Source organism: Oenanthe melanoleuca, chromosome 12, assembly GCF_029582105.1.
Source record: "Oenanthe melanoleuca isolate GR-GAL-2019-014 chromosome 12, OMel1.0, whole genome shotgun sequence".
NCBI lineage: Eukaryota > Metazoa > Chordata > Aves > Passeriformes > Muscicapidae > Oenanthe > Oenanthe melanoleuca.
In genome coordinates this window covers 14,193,710-14,210,502 of record NC_079346.1, presented here as the reverse complement: position 1 = coordinate 14,210,502, position 16,793 = coordinate 14,193,710, and the positions used below count along the sequence as shown (strand labels likewise).

General features: G+C 44.9%; 1 long non-coding RNA gene across 3 annotated transcripts in view; it reads right to left on the bottom strand.

Moving 5' to 3' along the window:
* Positions 1 to 3,009: 3,009 nt before the first annotated feature.
* LOC130258293 (uncharacterized) overlaps positions 3,010 to 16,793 on the bottom strand; it is a 31,463-nt gene continuing 17,679 nt past the window's right edge. The window contains exons 1-3 of one of the 3 annotated variants that reach the window (XR_008841471.1): positions 6,951 to 7,104; positions 3,276 to 3,391; positions 3,010 to 3,167 (exon numbers count right to left, since the gene is read on the bottom strand). This is a non-coding gene — a long non-coding RNA (uncharacterized LOC130258293). Of the gene's footprint in view, positions 3,168 to 3,275; positions 3,392 to 4,025; positions 4,094 to 6,950; positions 7,105 to 16,793 lie in introns of those variants that run through there. The other 2 variants (XR_008841473.1, XR_008841472.1) reach the window with 2 other exon arrangements.

Here is a 16,793-nt window from a genome sequence, read left to right as displayed (position 1 = left end):
CAGGAAATGGCTGGAGCTCCTCGTAGCACAACAGCCTCATTTAGCACAAATCCAATTTTAAATGCAAAAGCTGGTTCTTAAAAACAAACCAGGAAAAAAAAAAAAAAAAGCAGCAAGCCATCAAGGTAGCAGAGTGTGATGGATATTAGCCATGCACATAAGTGTCCTGCTGAATCAGGGCCATGGCCTATCGATTACCACGCTGCATTAATGACGTCATTTTCTCAGAAATGATGGTTGAGGCTGGATCTTGGCCAAGGGTGTCCAACACACACAGCACCAACAGTCCCAGCAGCAGCCCCTGGACCTGCCCCACAGTCCCCTGGACATGCCCTGTGGCTCCAGCACCGTGGGTCCCCAGGGGTGGCAGCCCCTTGTCTTGCCCAGATGTGAGCAGGGGCAATTAGTGCTGGTTGCAGGGGGCTGTGCAGAGGTTGATACTGGGCCTGTTTGGTTTAACTCAGCTAAGTGCCATAGAGCTGCTCACTCACTGCTCCCACAGTGGGATGAGGAGAGAATTAGGGAAAAAAAGCCATTCCCCCTTGTTCTGTCGCTACTTGCTCTTGTAAAAATTGCCTCTCATCTTTTTTATTATCAACATTATTCTCCTCCTCATTCCAAACCACAACACTGTACAAGCTTCTAGGAAGAAAATGAGCTTTACCCCAGCTGAAACCTAGACACAATGTGTCCTAAAATGTGACCTAAATGTGACCTAATTAATAAAAATTAATTGACTAACATTAATCAAGTAAAATCCATTAGCAATCACTCTAAGAGCTGTACAGAAAGGTTGCAAAGGAAAGAGTATTCAAGATTCAAACTACAGCCTCAGCACCATCCCCACTGCCTATATTTAATACCACCAATGCCTTAACATTCCAGGGCAGTTCCCCACATGGAGGGAATCTCCAGACCCAGTTTGGTGCCAACCAGGCACCAGGCTTGGCTCTGCCCTCACTGCTCCAGGCAGAGCTGTGGACAGAAGGAGCAGCCACCACACAGATTATGTTTTTCTCTGCTGTTCTCATCTGCAAAGGGCTGATCCAAAGCAGAGGCACTGCCAGTTTGCTGTGCAGTCCCTCTCCTTGCATCCCTTTGGCCAAGCCCAGGAGTCTACAGAGCCAGGTCATACAAATCTCATCTCGCTCATCCTGAGCACCATCACACACTGCTAACAGGCTTTGTGGTCTCCAAACTCCTGCAGCAGTGCTGCCAGGTGCAAGCCTGCAGTTACAGCCCCTCATCCTGACCTGGTCCTGGGAAGCTGCACTCTGTGTGTTGGTGTACCTGTCCTGAAGCACCCAAGTCATACATTTCTGCATCTACTCAATGTACAGAAGATTCCCTCTCTCCTCCCTCTTGCATCTTCACCCACATTTTGAAGCCACACAGTTTTCTGTCCCTGGAGACTATTGCCAGGGTGGGGTTTCATTTGCAGGATACAAGGGACAGCAATCTCCCTTTCCCCAGGAGCAGCATGGATTTCCACAGGAATAACTCAGAGATCCGGGCACAGGGACGGAGCCAGCCGTGCCCATCCACATCTGCTGCCCTGCATTAAAGCTGCTTCACGCCCAGCTGCACTCTCAGGGCAGCCCTCGAGTTAATGCTGCAGGAGAGCAGTGGGGTGTGACTTGGAAGGAAGGGGAGAATGTGCTTCCAGCTCTTCCATAAGAGTTAATCATTAACACCTTTCATGGCCGCAGAAGGTGCTGCCTCCTCGCCAGCTCCCCTTATCAGCCATAATTGTTTCCTGATCGGCTCTCGCCTGACTACCTGGCAGAGTCATGCACAACACCCCTGCAGCACCTGACCACATTTATTGCCCCATATTCCCAGCCAAATGGGTCTCTGCTGTGTCAGCTGCAATATTTACAGCATAACAGTTATTTCTCCCTGCCCATGCCCAAACACAAAAGTTATTCTGCTCCCCACTTCACCCTTTACACCATCCCTCTTTCTGTGACAAAGCAAAACAGGGCAGCGTCTAAATACCTCAGCACTCCTTTCTCTTCCTCCCCAAAAGAAACAGCTCCTCTTACATGCAGCCCAGGGGGGTATTGCTGCTGTATCCCTAAGTCCACTTGAAGTTTTCAACCATTTCAATTCTATGGATACTGCCTCAATATCTAAATGAATACATTTCTATTTACACTTCTTTCTTTTTTTTTTTTTTTTTTTTTAATTCATTTTCTGACAAACTAGCTTGCCTCCATAGAGGAGAGAGATGTAAATCCAAGGCATAGATGTAAATGTGTCCCCCACATGGTGTGTTATCTGCCTCAGGAGGGGAGTTCAGAGTCACCAGCTTAACACCAGAACTGGAAATGCAGCCCTTACTGCAGCTCTGATGAACAAATCTATTGTCAGTGAAGAAGAAGCTGAGTAGTCTGTAGGTAGTACATGCCCATGTAACACACATGTTGTCCAAAAGTTTTACATCAAAACACATACAAGAGGGAACAGAGATCTCCAGGCACACAGGGGAAGAGGGGAGCAATGGGAACATAATCATTCATGATCAAATTCATTTTTTCAGTGAGACAATAACGTCTACAAAAAGGAATAAAAATGCAATGAAGGGGGATTTCATCTTTGTTACTGAAAGTTTAGGAAAAAACTTTTTTAGGGAAATTCAAAACCACAAAAGGAGCAGGGGATGTACACAGAATAATCCCAGGGCCAGATTACACTGGTGCTGTTACCAGCAGCACTGTCTGACACATGGCTGACTCCACATCCTGGAGGTTACAAGGCCACTCTGAAACAGTTGCAATCTACAACTCAAACCAATGCTTCCTCTTTCTTCCTAGCACATAACCCAGCCAGGAGCTCAGGGAGTTCTCAAATATGACCAAGAATTTGGAAATGCTTTGGTCTGCTTGTCTTGATTGCTGGACTCAGGCCACTTTTAAGGTTGACCAAGCAAATCTGCCCCATGCTGTAAGAACATAAATAATACACTGGCAAAGTATAAAATCAGAAATTGTTCAGAGCTTGCCTGCACGTGCAGTTCTTCACGTTGTGAGCACATGGTGCTTCCCTCTGATCTCAGTCATCCATTATTTTGCTTGGTTTTTCTGCTGGTAGTGCTCTAAAAATTCCAGCTCGGGGCTCAGGAATGGTCACAAGCACGTACAGGATCTCAGAGGATCTCTGAAAGGCTGAAGAAAAGGAAAGTAAAGCCTTCCATTTTTAAAGCCACCATGAGAAAATAATCCTGTGGTTCACCTGAGACATGGGGTATGAGATTGTCTTGTGCCCTCTCTTACCAAGGATAAACAAGGCATGAAGAAGAATGGATTGACCAGTGATTTTTCAGCTTCTTTCTCCATGTGGGAAAACACCTCATCTCAGACAAGAGGTGGCACAGGGAGGAGACCAAGGTCTGCAGAGATAAAAAGGAAAGAAACGTGATTAAAGCAAAAGTGTTCAGTATTTCTCACTAACACCTCCTCCTGCCCCCTCCCCCCCAAAAAAAAACCTAAACCACTAGACCAAAACCCAAATCTAAAGCCAGTGCAATCACAGGATGCACCAAAAAATATCAGTATGCTGATTCCAACAGATGTGACCATGGGCCTGAGGTTATGCCAGAGGATGGATCACATACAAACAGTTTCTCTCTCACACTCCTACACCTATTACTGGTTCCAACCAGGGAGAAGATAATGGTTAAAGGGAGCCTCTGGCCAGAGCCAGTACAGATGTTCCAGTGGTCATAGTCTCACTACTGGGGCACAAGCTGAGAGTCATCTTGGAAAACAAGCTATGTTTCACCCCATGCAACACTCAGACACACAGCTCCTGGAAAATGTTCATTTGATTTCTTGCAACTTTTTATGTCAGGCCTTATTCCTGTTGCTTTCTTTTGGCTTATTTTTTTCAGCATTAAAAACACACCCAATTTTAACTTACTATGAAATAAACTGCAATAAGCAGCCCTGCAAGTTAATGTCAGCTGTCTGTCCACAAATAATCCCAAAGTCCCCCTCTACTGCTGCCTGTCCATGTGCCCTGACCCATAACTAAAGAGGTCTCCTCTAGAGCAAGCCCAGAGCTCATTCCCCACGGTGCATTCTCAGCCTGTCTGCCAAGACAGCCAACACCAGTAGCTATTATGGAAGTCACTCACTGTGACATGGTGTCCCATCCTTGGGGCACACAAGTCAAACCACTCCTGCAAGGCCCACTGGAGCGAGGGAGTCGCCAGGGAGAGCACAGGGCTCGCTTTCCCTGCAGAGCACGTCTGGCTCTTTCACACACGGACACCACAGCCTGGCCTGACCACTGAACTCCCTAATGCAACAAGCCCTCTGTAATCAGCAGCCATGGAAATTAATAGCACCATTCTTTCCATTTTCAATTCAGTTTGAGAGACTTTAATCAAATCTGATGAGGGACAATGTAGCCAGAGATGAATTTATGCATGAAGCACATTACCTGCACTGCAGTTATGCCTTGTGCCAATGCTCCTACAAGTCTGCTACCAGAGAAGCTTAAACACCTTCTAGGGGTATCTTGGCATAGCCAGACCATGCAGGGCAAGTTATGGCTGTGTATTCTGAGTTGCTCTATTCTTTTACTATAGGTGAGTATTGGGATGATTTGCTCTCACAGTTAAGGGGTGAATATTGTGTGTATGTTAAGAGAAGCTTTATTGAAGTGCAGTTATTATAGTTTGTTGTTTTAATATCCTCTGATCTCCCCATAGACCCCTTCCCCCCTGCATTGTTGCTACCAGGCAGCCTGGGTTGACTGGGACATGTGGAGACAAGGCATACACAGGTGCCCCTTGCATGGGGCAGTTGAGAATGGAGAAAGCTTGCTGCTGGGGGGGACATGGCATGACAACACCTGACCTCCAATCATGGTAAGAAAGTGATCTCCACCAATGGATAGCAGAGAAGAGCTTACTGACAGAGTTTGGGGGGGACAGGGTTGTCTGATGCAACCCCAGAAGTATAAAAGGCAAAGCAGCTGTTTTATAGAGCTCGTGGCTGCTGGGTCACCAAGTCCCAGAGCACTGTTCCTTTTTCCTTATTCAGTCTTTTGTTGTATTTTGTTAAGGTTTAATAAACCTTTGAAATTTTAAAACTGAGCATCATTTCTCACACCTCCCTGTTTAATTGTCATACATGGTGTTGGACCTTCTCTGTATAAGATCTAAAAAGATGCTACTTCCTTGGTTTTTAGTGTATTTCTGTGCAAAGTGTCACCTCAATACAGAGTTAGGACCCTGACTTTTAGCAAATACTTGTATCTTCTTGTTCAGGGCTTACTGAGCTGTTTGGGACACATTCCCAGTGCTGCAGTTCCTGGTTCACTGCAGGCATAGGTGGGAGCTTGTTGGCTTTTCCCAGCCTGGAGTCTGGCATGCAGGGCCCTTCATCCCATCAAGCTTCATCTTGCCCATCCACAGCTCAGCCTTGCTTAACCACAGTGAGGGAGGCAGAGAGTTGTTTCCTGCCTTCTGAGAAACATTTCATGGAACTGGAAAAGTTTTATCACTCTATTTTTTCTGAAGGAGTTTTTGGTTCTCAGGTAAGTTTTCTTTCCTAAAATCTAAGCCACATATACACCCCCCACAAGAAATCACACAGCAGGGATGTAGGAAAAATTGGGGTTTGGTTAGCAAAACCTGTTCTCAGACACACTCCTACCACCAAAAATCCGGAAAGGTTCTGATGGAAATAGTTTGGTTAGGAGCACACGCGCTTATTAGAAAGCCCCAGCTTCCAATGATCACAAAAAAAAATAAAAATAAAATAATAAAAAAAAGCTTCTGAGTTGCTTTATGTTCTGAAACAAGCCAAGAGACAGGGCTGGTGACTGTATCTGAGTGAATCCCAGCAGCCTGAAGCTCACAGATGAGTGCATCGCTGCCCTCTGCTCACACGGTGCCCCAAAGACCCTTCCAGGCGCTGCCTCCTCCCATCTGCCAGAGCTGCAGCTCCCGAGCTGCTCCCTGTGCTGAGCTGCCAGGGCCACTCGCTCCCTGGAGGGATCCCCAGCACCAGCAGGGACAGATGCCACCAGTCACATCCAGTGGCAGGGGCAGGCTGTCAGCCCTGGTGACAGCCGGCTGTGACAGCTCTGGCAGCCAGAGCCCGGAGCAGAGCTGAGTGTGCACAGAGGGCTGGGCCTGCCTTTGCCCCTCTGCAGCCACAGTGGGCACTTTCTTATGGTCAAAGAGCTTCCACTCCAACTTCCAAGCCTGTGTCCTACATTTTCCCACGTTTGGCTTTTTCTTTTCACATGAAAACCAACCCATCTTTATTACTAACTATAAATGTGTTCACATGCAAAGTCCTGGGACTGGACTACAGCTCCCAGAGGAGAGCACTGGAAGGGAAAAACAGGGAAACAAACTGTATTAATATGATTGCTGTTCTGCACAGGGGCTCCACCCTCTCTTTCAAGACTATGCATTCAGTTAATGAGAAACAGGGTTTTCCCATCCCTTGTGCACAATCCCCTTTTTATTTCATACACAGTGAGGAATTAAGACATGAGACTTTCTCAGTCACTTCCCACAAGAGCTGTCTCTGGCTTTGACTTTGATAATCCAGTTTGACTGATCTTTCCCTGGCAGTGGCACTGGCATCAGTAGCCAAAGTGATGGATGGGCTTTACAGCTCAAACAGCTTTCAGGGTAGCTGGTTGAAGAGAAGTGCCTAAACCCAGCAATTTATGCTTTCTCATGTTCCAAAGCCACAGGATGTTTATGGAGACCTTTTTTCTTTACTGGTGGCTTTGAAACAGGAGCAAAATAAAAAGGGTGAGACTCTCAAATAGCTGTACTGCACCCATTGCTAGAGGAGAGTGAAATATATGACTGGGAAGCAGCAGCATCTGCCCAAATTGTACATAACCCTAAATTCCTGATGACATCGGCTCATACACTGCTTCCTAGTTTCCCTCCCTTATCTGAACTCCAGTCTCACCTTTATTCCCTCCTTTATTTTAACTCCAGTCTCCTGGGCCAGGTGTGACAGGAGTGAATGCTGCTGTCTGCAGGCAGATAATGAAGGTAGGAGACATGAGAAGATGAATAGCTCAGCTGCCACAGATGACAGAGTGGCATCAGTGCAGTCTCTGTGTATCCTGGAAAGATGAACGAGTGATTTTAGGCAGTTAGAGACATTGCAGTTGTCAGGTCACAGTTTCAGATAAACTCATATTCTGCTAAATCTTTCCCAAGTTATCTCTGCCATCAGAGGATCTGTGATCACTTGGGTAATGTAACAATGGCTGAAACTTTAAATGCAGTCAGATTGATAGGCCCCATTAAGATGCTCATCACAAGCTACTAAAAACCTACTGATTTATGGCTAGCAGCAGGAAAATTTCCTTGCAGGCAGTTAAATTTTTCTTCTTCAGCTTTCAGAGCTGCTTTTGTAGAGGTTTCACTGTTTAAGCACTTAGAGCTTAATGAATACTCAGGCAATTGTCTGATGTTAAGCTCCCTGGATGCCAGTGATGACTGAGGTTGAAGATAACTTAGAAAAGAGCCCAATAGAAAATGGTGAGCACCGAGGCTCCTCCTGATAAGCACAATTGCTTGGTGCCCCTCAGAGCTTAAATTCATGACTAAGTTACCACAAAATGAATGCAAATGCACTTCACATGACCTCAGCAACTTGCTGTGTATACAATCTTAACCCTTAGCAAAGACAGAGAGATCCAAGTGACACAGACATGCATGGACATAGGGCAAGCTGAACACAGCCCCAGACACCCTCAAAACCAGAAATAGGAAAAAAAAATTTCATCTGCTTCTTCCACACTGACACAGTGTCCAGGGCAGGAACTGAGAGGGTAGTCCAAGATGTTTCTGTCTGACATAAACATAATATGTACTTAACATCTTGGAGGTATAAGCCTGTGTTGGCTCTCCAGGAGATTCTGAGCACAAGCAGACAGCAAAAGTGAGGTGTCTCAACACCTGAGAAATGTTGGGACTGATACACAGCTGTGTTTCATCAAGGAATGTGACATCCAACCTACTTCCTCATTATAAAAGCAGCAGGACTATGTTTTTAGGAAGATGATAATTTCAAAATTTGTTGTGCTTGAGGACTTTCCCAACTATCACACAACCACAGAGTAAACAGTTGTACCAGGGTGAATTCGGGTAAAGAGTGACTCAGGATTTCTGAGGCATCATCAAGTGCAAACAAGACCTTTGAGATCAATTACTGGCTGCCTAAAGTAAAACAAAACTGACAGATGCACTGTGTCACAGGGCAGTCACCTTTTTCTCCTCAGAGGTGATTTTTCCTGGAGATCAGACCTATGAAAGTGGCAACTTCACAGATTCCTCACATTACATAAGGAAGGCAACTCCTCTACCATGTGCCCATTACCTCTGGGAATTGTCCTATTTTAATCAGGAGAAAACCCACCAAGTACTGAGTTCCTTATGAATTTTGAGAAAACTGAGAGGCAAACAGAGCAAGAAGTTCCTGCTAGTGCCCTGCTAAGGGATGAACTGATAAACTGAGCTTCCCCTTGTCACCAAAGAGCAACCAGGAAGATGTGTTAGAAAGAAGATCTGATTCCTGATGCTGCTTGTGGCACTTCTGGCTTCTCCTTCCATGACTCTGTGATGCTCCCTGATGTTCTTCAAGCAGCTGAGATTCTATCTTGTAGGACAATTCCTGCTCCTGACCACTTGTGCCAGCCTTGCTGGGCTTGGCCTTTAGAGATACTCTGCCTTTACCCAGAGCTTGGGGGCAGCTCTGGATTCATAGCTGAGTCTGTGGTTTTCCTCTCAGGAGAAGCAGCAGTTCCTGAAAACCTCTACTGGCTTTCAAAGGGGGCTGCTTCTCCTCCTTGCTTGCAGTGCCTGAAACCCTCTCAAGTCAATGTAAATGTTTAGGGACTCCTCCAGCTTCCTAGAGTGCTCTGGGCTCTCATCTGCAAGATCCCTTTGGAGCAGCTAACCAGCCACTTCCCTGCCACACTGGGGGATTTGATTCAAAGCCTAACTGGGCTCAGAAAGCTGAGCCCTGATTTCAACAAGCCTGCAGAACAACCCATCTCTACACTATGTGTGAGAGAAATTCTTAAACCTTTGTTCGCAGTGAGTGGCAGCTGACACTCCTCATACCACAGAGAAGAAAGAAAGGGATGGGAAAATGTCTGCCTTCCAGCTCTTACTGAGGCTTTAAAATGAGAACTTTCCTGGGGGGGGCTGGTTCTTCTCCAACTTTCTACATTGCTCCTTTGAAGCATCCTGCTCTTAGATCCCTTTGAGAACAAGGCACAGGTAGTTTTAGTGGGTAAGTTATAGTCTTCCCCAGACAACTAAGAAAACTGCAGACAATCCAAGTGAGAATCCTTCCCATATCTATTATGAAATGACCCTGAGGGACTGGAAACACTGAAGCAGCCTAACAGTAGGGTAGTGTACCAGCAGAGTATCAAAGCCTCTAAAACAGAAGCTCCCCAGATTTTCCAGTACTCCCTTGTTGTTCAAAGACTCCTACTCCATCAAAGCTCAAACTGTTGCAGGACCAACAGATCACGTGAGAGGCATCAGAGGATTATTAATTTGAAAGAAATGGGTGGAAAGTGTGTCAAGCACACCCAATCTTTGAACTGGGTACTTTAGAAGATCATTGCAAAATAAAACACAACTGCACATTCATTTCTCTTTAGGAAGAACATATTGCACAAAGCCACAAAAGCTACATGACCTTCATGTGAAGGAGAACAGAAAGACCAATCTTCACTCATTGCAAATTGACTTGGAAAGGCAACAAAGCAATGCCAGTTTCCACCAGCTGACGATACGACCAAATGTCTGCGGTGCTCAGAAGATGAAACTGTAAGGCCTATTCATTGCAAACCCTTCTGGGCATATGTTAATCAGGGAGAAATTTCTTTGCAGAGATCATTATGGTGCAAATAGAAGTCCGTGATTTTGGCCTGTTATGAAGATTGTGCCTTCCTCTGAAACATGCAGTGGAGGGTGGTATCTGTTAACTGTGTCTGGCTGCAGAAAATCCTACAGTCTGTGCTTCTGTCTGGGAGCTTGTATTTATCTACAACATCACCTTTCCTGTGTTGTCTCCAAATCCCTGTGCAGAAGACAGGCCAAGAACAGAACAAATGTTTTTTCCATTGATACTCTCTGGTCCAGCAGCACTGATAAGAGGGATCCATGCCTTGTCCCCATCCTGGCATTTCATGGGAGAGATACAACTCAGTGCCTCTGACCTGAAGGTTGCTGTTAATGCACCCTTAAAGGATAATGGCACTGGCCATCTGCCTAGAGCCCACAGCACAGGCAGGGCTTGGTTTAGGATGATTTCCTTCCAAAAACAAAAGAGGATGCTCTGCATTTTCTACGGTGACACAGAGACCCGAAAGGAGAACTTTATCTTTGCAGAAAAGCCCCACTGCTCCTGTTTGTAGCAGATGGCATCCCTGCCATCCCAGGCTGTACCACTGACACCTCTAAAACACCCCAAAACTTGGTGGCATCACCACTGAGGCCATATCCAGAATTTTCCACTCTAAGGCACTTACAGGACTTAATATTGGTGACACTAATGCTGGTCTAACATTAATGAACAGAGAAAAGAAGATATTAAAAAAACATTATCTATAACCAACTACCAACTATTCAACTATCCAGCAGCCAACAAACACCAAAAAACAAACAAGCAAAAAAAAAAACAAACCTCCAAAAAAATCCAAAACCACCCAAAACAAAACCAAACAAAAAATACCTTCCCATCCAAAAGATCCACCCACAACTACAAAAAAAAAAAAAAAAAAAAAAAAAAAAAAAAAAAAAAAAAAAAAAAAAAAAAAATCCATCTACATGAATGCCTTTTAGATCTCTTATTTGAACTGGAAAAACTCTTGATAAGAAAATAGCACTGGTCTGGTCCCATAAAATTTAACACAAGAGAATTCTGGTAGCCTTCAGCCTGGATAAGGAAATCACAAGCAAAGAGATATTTTGTAACCAGAATTCCCTACACGAACATTCAAAGAGGGATAGTCATAACAGCAGTAGGAAAGAGATTTGTAGAAGTTTTTTTTTCTATTAATAAAACTAGCCAGTACATTTCTTCACACTTCTGGCAGCACTGGTCCAGTGGCACAGAGAGTCCCCTGTCCCCAGTTTTCAGGTGAGCTGAGTACTGGCTGAGACAGGAAAATCCAATATTGGACTGAAAAGTCAACTTTGTTGTCTCTAGCTTTGATCTGCCCATGTCCATCAGCTCTATAATAGTCATTCACAATTTAGTCCTTTTTCTCTAGTTTACAAGTTAATTAGCAGCAGACTGAAAGAAGAAAGGGCTGTTATTTGTGCATACAGAGATGCCAAACTTCCCAAACTCCAGTAGAGAGAGAGAGCAGCGAATTTGTAGCTAACCTTGGCTCCAACACCAGCACAAGAGCACTGGGTATAGAACACCACTGACACAACTGTGCTTCCCAAAGGATCCCAGCAGCCATGTCCCAGCTGCTGTGCACACTCCTCCGGGGTCAGAGCACACCAGGAAGGCTCTTTTGGTATTTCCACAGCAGGAAAGCAGACATTAAACCCTTAGCTGCACCTCCAGTCCATGGTCTAGAAGGCTGCTGTGAGGCAGAAACAGTAAATTACAGGTGGCAGGGTAAGAAAGGTCTGAAGCTAGAAAGGCTCCACAAAACACAGTGGTGGAGAACAGACCCCTGAAGAGCTGTGAAGTGCAGATCTGTCTGCAAGTAACACTAGCCAGCATATACCTAGACTGCACATCAAAAACCCTCATATACACAAGGAGGAATGTCAAAAGCAGGCACAGAGTTCAGAACAGCTGAACCCTTCCACCTCTGAGCCCGTGGGCTCCTCCTCAGGGGGCTGAACCCAGAGACCTTTGAAGTGGGAGACAAAGAAGGCTTGGCTGGGTGGATAGCACACGGACAGCCTGACCCCTGGGCAGGGAGCAGCAAGAGCTGCAGCCACTCCACAAAAGAAGCCTTTGACAGTGACCTCCCAGATCCCCTGGCCTGCAGCAAGGCTGAGCCCAGGAGGCACCAGCCTGAGTCACATTCACATCTGGCCTCTGCTCACCAGGACTTAGCTTGGGCTTTGAGTCATCACACCTTGAAAAAAAAGAAGATGGATCAGAAAAAGGTGACAGGCATGAAAGAAACGGGAAAAAATATGAACAAAGAGAAGGAAGAGAAATATGGAGCAGAGCAATCTTCTACTCTTCATTCAGGTCATGTTCAGGCACAGTTCTAGCTTTCCTCTCTGCAGCCTCCACATCCATGCAGACAGCACAGAAATGGGGTGCCTGGGCACGAGCACTGGACTGAAGTCTGACACTGCAGCCACCCCTCCTTCCTGTCCTCCTCTTCTGCACAACCTGATCAGGGGGCAGGGACACTGATGCCCACTGTAATTAAGCCCTGCTTATATTTTCTCCCTAGGAACTGTCATAATTAAGTCAATGAATTATGGATGTGTTACTTAACTGAGACTATGAACCAGCTTGTAAGGAATTCACTAGAAGTCTCGATCTTGCATTACAAAAGGAATGTGGCATTCAAGAGCAGTATCATTAGCAGTGTGGCAGGGTCATGCCTGCACTCCTGGGTTCTCCAAGCCTACAGATTTCTTTGAGCATCAGAAGAAATGACAGGAGCAGACTTAGGGGATTAGTGTCTTCCTTCCTCATTAGGTCATTGAAAAGTCTCTGTGTTCCCAGAAGTCTCACTATTTACAACCTTGCTCCGAGCAAATGCTTTGGATGGGTGGGAGCTCCACACACATGCTAAAAATACAAGGAGCTTCATGGTTATGGGGAGGTTCCTCTGAAGACAATGCTCAGTGCTAGGACAGCAGTGACTGGCACAGAGACAGGCCATGACCCAGCTGCACTTTCTCAGAGCATCTCCACAGAAGGGTGACATGGAGAGATAATGAATCACTTCTGCCAGGTAATACTTTAAAATGCTATTTCCTATACAGTCATTGCTGTAAAGTGCCAGGGAAATGGGGTCTTCAAATGAAATAGTTTCCAGACAGAATCTGTCCAAGGCAGTACAACACATTTACTTTTAGATTTTTTTTTTTCCAAATTAATAATGTTCAGTAACCAAATAGAGTCAGAGATTAATCATCACACAGATCCTGTTAAGATAAGATTATTATTAAAGGATAAACCACAAAGCTACCTTCATTTGAACATGGCTCTTCTTCCCACCTACTTTCAGATTAATATTGAGCCACAACTTTTTTTCATATCAGAGAGCACTATATCCTTCTCTCTCTCTAAATATCACTGATCCATCTAGAATTGAGAATGGAGCATGACTGATTTTCATGTTTGAAGTCCCAGGTTACATACTCAGTTCCTTCCCTGTTTCTGGTCAGCTCTACCAGAAAAACTCCTGTTGGGCTAGACTGTGTCCTTTGGAGTCCCAGAGCAGGACAACAGTCTATCCAATGTGAGCAAAGGTGGTGTGGTGTATCCCATACTCTTCCTCCCATTTCTTCCACAATCTCCAGAAGGCATTCTGTTGCTAACAAACAGATTGTGACTCACTGAGACACTCAAAATTACATTCTTGTAATTTCCATCTTCACTCATTCAAATCCAGCCTGTTGTGGCTTGCCCATTTTCTGTTTGGCAAACCCTCACTGGCTGTCCTCATATGGCAGTAGAGTGTGTTTGAACATCAGCTCAAAATAAGTTCTAGCCAGGACAGTGTTAGAACAGACCAGTTTCTTTAGGTGATGGAAAGCAAAATGAAGCAAGAACCCAAAATATCAGTGTCTCCTCAATATCAGTAACACAGTCTCAAAAAAATGAAAAGCAAGAGCAAACCCAGGAAAGCAAAGACAAAGAAGAGCCCCAAGTCACCATGACATCAGTGCATTATCAAAAGCACCCTACAGAGATGCTGTAAAGTCCCCAAGGTGTGGGATGCAGTCCCTGCTCTGCCCAGCTGGGATGGGAAGGACTCACCTAATGGGCTGCCAGAGCTGGGCAGTGGCTCTGGGACTGAATGTGCAATGAGTGAAACTTGACATCCCAGCCTACTGTGCTGCATATTTGATCTTTAGATTCCAAGAACATCAGCCAGTTTCTCAGGAGGATGTCACAGGGCCTGGATTGTCTTTCCTAAAACACAAACTGCTTCCAGCCAGCAGAAGGGGAGGACAGGCATTGCTAGGGGTGGCTGGGAGCTCAGACACTGCTGAGATACAGTAATGCTTCTGTGCCTACTCTGCTGGTCATACAGTTATTGGTCACAGTATTTGAATATGGGGCTTTTTAAGTAGAGACCTGTTTGGTTTTAAGGACTACAGCATTCAGAGAACATAGTTAAGATGCTTTATTAATTTTTTCCTCCCAGCTGATTGCAGGGCTCTGCCCAGAGCTCTGCTCATGCTTTACTACCATGCCTGACATGGAAGCTTTCCCAGATTTATGGAGTAGCTCTCACAGGACAGTGCAGTCAGAGAAAAACAATGTATTTCACTTCCCTTGTAGTAACACCAATCCTAATTAGCTGATGGGACAGACTTGGGCCGGGCAGCCATTGCTGATTCCTGGCTCTGGCTCCAAGCACTCCTGCAGAAACTTCATTACTTCACTACCCAGCTTTGCTCTCCATGTCAATGCCCCTGGAGAGCCTTGCTTAGAGGATCATAGTCCTGAAGCTCCTTGCAGATGCTCCTCTCAATTAACCTGCTCTGGAGGATTACTGAGTCCACAGGCAGAAGGGAGAGCAGAAACAAAAATGGTGCTAAAATACCTGGTCTCAAAGATATAAGTATCCCAGAAGTTATTTAGGGAATGAAGATTTCTGTTCGTGCTGGAAACACCAAAGAAGTTATTTTAACCAAATAACTGCATTTTAAAGGAGCCTTTGTGGAACTGAAACAGCCCAGATAACATGCTCAGTTTGAATTGATTTTCTTAGGACTCTGATGAGTTATATTCTTAGATAAAGGCAGTCTGTGGATCTGCTTGGCTTTCTTTGTCCTGTAGGTTCCCAGAAGAATATTGCCTAAATATCTGAGGGTTTTGGCATCTAGAATTGTAGAATCATAGGATATTCTCTGTTGTAAGGGACCCAAGAGGATCACTGAGTCCAACTCCTGGCACTGCACAGGACACCCCAACAATCCCACCCTGTGCCTGAGAGCATTGTCCAAACATTCCTTGAATTGTGGCCACTGCCCTGGGGCCCTGTTCCAGTGCCCAGCCAGCCTCTGGGGGAAGAACCTTTTTCCTAATATCCAGCTTAAACCTCCCCTGACAGAGCTTCATGCCATTCCCTTGGGTAATTTCAGCATTTTCAGCAGCATTCCTTATCTGCTTGGTTTCCTAATCTGAAGGGCATTCATGAAGCAGGTTCTCTAACATCCGTTTGCAATTTCTCAAGAGTAAACACACCAGAAGCTGCTAAATGTTCCCTCTCTCCCTATCACACACTCTTAACTTCACATTACAGAAAATGCTATGTTTACACAACATATACTTTGGGTTACAGATTGCATTACCGTGCTCCTGGTACGGGACCTTGCAGCATCCAGCTCTGCTCTCTTTTGCACATAACTTGGCTAAGTTTTAGCTCCTTGTGTTGCAATTTTCCATAACAGGCAACTACCTCAAGCTGGATTTTTAAGCTATTTCTAATCTTACATCTAAGAAAACAGATGTTTTTACAGCCTAAATCAATCTCCCATGCCACCTAAACCATACAACCATTTCAGTGAGAAAGACTCCTGTCCACATGTTTGATTTGGGAACAAGATTTGTGGTTTGGGAGCATTCTGAAGTTTCCCCAAGACACACAGCTGTATCAGGTTGCCATTTTCCTCGCTTTCCTTATTTCTCTTTTTGCCTATTTTAAGTTTTTCCTTCTCTACGTGAGATAGAAGACTGGAAATATAATCCATTCCAATGATTACTGGTCAAAGTTTGGGAATTTTGCAAAGGACTGAATCAGTTCTGAAGAACCTTAAAATGCTCCATATATTGGCATCACCTCTTTCTCATGGAGCTGTATCTCTAATGGAGAGGAATCATAGAATGGTTTGGTTTGGAAAGGGCCTTTAAAATCATCCCCTCCGACCCTCCTGCCATAGGCAGGGCTATTTTTCACTAGAGCAGGTTACTCAAAGCCTCAGATGAGCAAATAAATCTAATAAATCAATTGATAAACTGAACATTTTATATATGGTTATACACTGCTCTGAAGAGGCATCTCAAGTCTTTATCCTGTTTTCAACAGTGCCTACTCTGCATTGCCTTACTCAAAGGAATTTTATTAAAAGTGGAGAAAAGAAAGACACCCTCCTGTACACTCTAGGAGTTGGTAATACTCACTTTAAGCTGTGACCTGAGATCTGAACTTTGATATCCAGAGGATACTCATCTTTTAAGCTACAGTTTCTACTTCCCTGCTTACAACTCATTCTTTAATGCAAATACAATTTGACTGTATCGGGGGCATAAATCAGTGATGTGGCTAAAGTCTCAGTCAACTCTTCTCAGAATAAATGTTGCCATTTAAAATGTGACAATCAAGTTTGTAAAGGGAAGGAAAGAAATGTCACTTGCAACCCAAGTGGTTCTGTTAACAAACTGGGTTCCTGCTTCAGGTTTTTGTCTGATAAAACCACTTATCTGACGGTATGAAAGGTCATAAGTAGCTGTTGGAACAGTGGAAAGTCCACAGAAGGCTTTTCTGCCATCCTGCAACTTTTGTTTAAACTTTTAGTTGAATCATTATTTCAGTTCCTGGAGCTGAGTAATTTC